The sequence below is a fragment of the Entelurus aequoreus genome, linkage group LG02 (assembly GCF_033978785.1).
Source record: "Entelurus aequoreus isolate RoL-2023_Sb linkage group LG02, RoL_Eaeq_v1.1, whole genome shotgun sequence".
Taxonomy (NCBI): domain Eukaryota; kingdom Metazoa; phylum Chordata; class Actinopteri; order Syngnathiformes; family Syngnathidae; genus Entelurus; species Entelurus aequoreus.
In genome coordinates, this window is record NC_084732.1 from 34,783,666 (window position 1) to 34,788,900 (window position 5,235).

Here is a 5,235-nt window from a genome sequence, read left to right on the forward strand (position 1 = left end):
CCTATATTTCACAGCAATGTTATTTCCCAGTAAAATACGGTAATCTTAGTCCTTTGTAATCACAACAAATTGCTGTAAATTCTAACTGATATCCGTAGACCAGAGGTGTCAAATGATGAGTTTGCTAAGTATAAAAATAAGCTGAAACTTTTGAATGAACTGCTTTTCTAAATTTCTCCAGTGGATGTCGCAATAGTAATTCTTTGTATCTCCTGCTGCAAGGAGGTGCAGAGGGGATGGATCTATGTGCCGTGTTAAGATAGAGGCAAGGCAACACTTCTGTGTTTGGACATAGACAGATAGATAGATAGTACTTTATTGATTCTTTCGGGAGAGTTCCCTCAGGGAAATTTAAATTCCAGCAGCAGTGTACAAAATTGTAAAAAGTAAATAATGGGGGTATAAATGGAGACAAAATAGAAAAATATTACAATAGAATAAAAATAAAAAGCAACGATGAGAATAAAAATATAACAGTAAAATAAGAATATAACAAGAGAAACTAGGCAGTAGTGACCATGTTATGAAAAAGTATTTCACTGTTATTGTTTTGCATCCCCTGTCATCCTAGTACCCTCCCTCCCCCCCAGAGAGGAGTTGTACAGTCTAATGGCGTGTGGGACAAAGGAGTTTTTGAGTCTATTAGTCCTGCACTTGGGATGAAGCAGTCTAGCACTAAACAGGCTCTTTTGGCTACTGACAACGGTATGCAGAGGGTGACTGGCGTCATCCAGGATGCTCACTAGTTTTTCCACAGTCCTCTTCTCTGCCACCGTCACCAGTGAGTCCAGTTTTATTCCGATCGTAGAACCGGCCCGCCTGATCAGTTTCTCCAGTCTGGAGCTGTCCTTGTGTGTGTAACCCCCCCCCCCCCCAGCACACTACGATGTAGTACAGAACACTGGCAACCACAGACTGGTAGTACATCCACAAGAGTTTTTTACAGATGTTGAAGGAGTGCAGCCTCCTCAGGAAGTACAGCCTGCTCTGTCCTTTCCTGTACAAGTGGTCTGTGTTAACAGTCCAGTCCAGCTTATTGTCCACCCACACCCCGAGGTACTTGAATGAGTGCATGGTGTGTACCTCGACTCCCTCGATCACAATAGGTTGTGACCTTGGACTCCACCTCCCAAAGTCAATGACCAGCTCCTTGGTCTTTGTTGGATTGAGCTGCAAGAGGTTCCTGTGGCACCAGACAGCAAAGTCCCTCACCAGCCTCCGAAACTCCTCCTCTCTGCCGTCCCTGATGCACCCGACGATGGCTGTGTCATCCGCATACTTCTGGATGTGACACAGCTCTGAGTTGTAGCAGAAGTCAGCGGTGTACAGGGTGAACAGAAGAGGGGCCAGCACCGTTCCCTGCGGTGCTCCGGTGCTGCTGATCACAGTGTCAGATGTGATGTCCTTCAGTCTGACGTACTGTGGCCTATCGGTGAGGTAGTCTTGACATGACATACCTACGCCGCTTATTAAAGTTAAAGTACCTCTGATAGGTGTAGTGAAATTACCCTCTGCATTTGACCCATTAGCTTGTTGTAAGGTGAGGGGAGCAGTGAGCAGCAGCGGTGGCCACATTCGGGAATCATTTTGGTGATTTAACCCCCAATTAATGATAGTATAGAAAATGTGGATTGTTACGTTCATGCTTTGACTGTCAAAGATGTTGTTGGTAATGTTACCTGTGACATTCCTACACAAAATATGCTGCAATAATATGTATCCCCGAGTTCTAACTTCATATGTGATTAATGAAATGAGTCCAAAGTTCTGTTGTATATCATGCGACATATGTACAGATTACACCACATGATGTTAGTACGCCAGTTGAGAAAAGATGAGTAAATTACATTAGTTATATCCTGTAATTCGGTTTTGATATTATGTATTTATATGTGATAGATTAAAAATGAACACCCATGAGAGCATTTTAAAACTCTGCCGGACTCAATCCCACCTGATGGACTGATGAAAATCATCACATAATGTTTTCAGAAAGTATAAATAATGACAAATGAAGATAGAAGGCTATTAACCGCAACATGTAAGTGTAAAAAAAAAAAAATGATTTGTACATTTTCAGAACGTCTTTATTTTTAAGTTATTGTGCCATGATTTTACCAGTCTGGCCTACTTGGGAATAGATTTTCTTCCATGCGACCCCTAAAATAAAATGAGTTTGACACCCCTGCCCTAGTTAAGTTAAAGTACCAATGATTGTCACACACACACTAGGTGTGGCGAAATTATTCTCTGCATTTGACCCATCACCCTTGATCACCCCCTGGGAGGTGAGGGGAGCAGTGAGCAGCAGAGACTAAGTAGAACACTCTTGTACTGCAGGTGTTGAGAGAGTAATCAACAATACAATTACAATTGTGAAGTTACAACATCTTGTTTTCATTTTATTGTATTTAATTACATTTGTAAAATTTCAGCATTTAGTTGTCACTTTGTTGTAATTAACTGTAAAATCCTAGCTATGCAGTAAATTCCTGCAACTATATTTCACAGTAAATGACTGTAAATGTTACTGTAAAAGTAATGCAATTATTAGCTAGTAATTTGCTATGAATTTACAATGCCTTTTTTTTACAGTGTAGCCAATTGATGGTCGAGTTATCTTACCCCTCATTTTTAAGCTTTTTTTTTTTTTTACGGCGGATGTACATACAGCTTGTATAACAGTATAGATGTACTACTATCTTGTGAAAAAGAGTCAACACACAGCTGTCTTTGATTGATTGATTGAAACTTTTATTAGTAGATTGCACAGTACAGTACATATTCCGTACAATTGACCACTAGATGGTTTTTCAACTTGTTTAACACGTTAATCAATTCATGGTAGATGAATTGCTACTCACTTGACAGATCAAGTGAGTAGCAAGATGTTTATGTATTTCTTACAGTCAAGCATTGTGCTGTAGTGTCTTGGGCTGCACGAGTGCTGCTGGCTAGGGAACTGCGGTTAATTAGAAAAATATTAAACTACACACTGACTAGTCTTAAAATGAATATACAAGTTTATTCAAGTGTAGAGTAAATTTGCATCACTTGTTGCCATGGTAACATATCCACGTCATTAAATGTCATCATCAGGTGTTTTGCATTGTGTCCCCGCATGGCTGTGTAACCTCTACATCTCTACACTTGCTCCTTTTTCTCTCCATCTCCATTTCCTCTGCCCCTCCTCTCGTTCGCCACTCAGTCTCTTGCGTCGCCCTCTCTGCCCCTGGAGAGAGATGCTAAAATTAAGTGGTGCCACTTCTCAATGACACTTTAATGATGGCACCGCCGTTACACACACACACACACACACACAGACACACACACACACACACACGCACACGCACACAGTGTATGAGCATCTGCTAAAGATAGGCCCCTCAGACACAAACACACACAACATGAACACACACACTAACGTCCAAACGAGTGAGCCTCCCTTTGTCTCGCCCGCCACAGGTACCGCGGGGGACAGGTGGAGTCTAATTAAGAGTGCCTATAGGGAGACGCTTAGGTATGCATTTGTGTGTGTGTGTGTGTGTGTGTGTGTGTGTGTGTGTGTGTGTGTGTGTGTGTGTGTGTGTGTGTGTGTGTGTGTGTGTGTGTGTGTGTGTGTGTGTGTGTGTGTGTGTGTGTGTGTGTGTGTGTGTGTGTGTGTGTGTGTGTCATTCCAGCTTGGCGTCACCATCACCTCTGGCACTGCCTTCATGGCTTTTGTGTACATCACAAAGGTGGAAACAACACTGTGTGTGTTTGTGTGTGTGTGTGTGTGTTTGTGTGTGTGTGTGTGTGTGTGTGTGTGTGTGTGTGCGTGTGTGTGTGTGTGTGTGTGTGTGTGTGTGTGTGTGTGTGTGTGTGTGTGTGTGTGTGTGTGTGTGTGTGTGTGTGTGTGTGTGTGTGTGTGTGTGTGTGTGTGCGTCACATTTCCATTGTGACCATACTTTTTTCTTAACACAGTACAAATGATGGTTGGACATCATTTCAATGACATATTATGTTATATTACATTAGCACGATGAGACAGGGGTTAGTACGTGTGCCTCACAATAAGAAGCTCCTGGGTTCGATCCCCGGGCTCGGGGTCTTTCTGTGTGGAGTTTGCATGTTCTCCCCGACTGCGTGGGTTCCCTCCAGGTACTCCGGCTTCCTTCCACCCATGCACTTGGGGATAGGTTGATTGGCAACACTAAATTGGCCCTAGTGTGTGAATGTGAGTGTGAATGTTGTCTGTCTATCTGTGTTGGCCCTGTGATGAGGTAGCGACTTGTCCAGGGTGTACCCCGCCTTCCGCCTGAATGTAGCTGGCATAGGCTCCAGGGAAGGACAAGCGGTACAAAATGGGTGGATGGATAATATAATAGGCTTATGGCCATACTACGCTGAGCACGCCCGATCTCGTCAGATCTCGGAAGCTAAACCGGGTCGGGCCTGGTTAGTACTTGGATGGGAGCCTGCCTGGAAATACCAGGTGCTGTAAGCTTATAGGTATGTGGGCTTGTATAAAGCCTCGGGGAGTTGAACTTCCCTGCCTTACATAGTTCCGAGTCACCCTTGGGCAAGGTGTAGCACCCGAATGAGCCCCCCATCAGGCTTACGATACCCCCCATGAAAGAAACTAAGAGAGGATGTTACCCGGCCCGGAGAAAGCCCGGGGCCCTCCTCCGGAGCTAGGCCCGGAGGCAGGGCTCGTCAGTGAGCGCCTGGTGGCCGGGCTAGCCACGGAGCCCGGCCGGGCACAGCCCGAAGAAGATACGTGGACACACCATCCTCTCCGCCACATAGAGAGGATGGTCGGAACCAATGGGGTCGGGTGCGCTGCCAAGTGGATGGCAGTGAAAGTGGAGGCTCCAGACGGACTAATTCGGGGAAGCAGAGGCTGACTTTTGGGATGTGGAACGTCTCTACGCTGGTGGGGAAGGAGCCTGAACTGGTGCGGGAGGTGGAGCGCTACCGATTGGATCTGGTGGGGCTTACCTCTACGCATAGCAAGGGCTCTGAAACCACACTCCTGGACAAGGGATGGACCTTGTTTACTTCTGGAGTTGCTCAGGGTGTGAGGGCCCAGGCGGGTGTGGGGATACTGACGAGTCCCCGGCTGAGTGCCTGTACGTTGGAGTTCACCCCAGTGGACGAGAGGGTCGCCTCCCTTCGCCTTAGGGTTGGAGGGGAGAAAACTCTGACTGTTGTTTGTGCGTACGCACCAAACAAGAGTTCATAGTATTCGGCCTT

The 5,235-nt window shown here is 45.5% G+C and overlaps 1 pseudogene; it reads left to right on the forward strand.

Annotated features, from left to right (window-relative positions):
• Nucleotides 1–4,367: 4,367 nt before the first annotated feature.
• On the forward strand, nucleotides 4,368–4,486 carry LOC133642680 (5S ribosomal RNA; annotated as a pseudogene).
• Nucleotides 4,487–5,235: the final 749 nt, after the last annotated feature.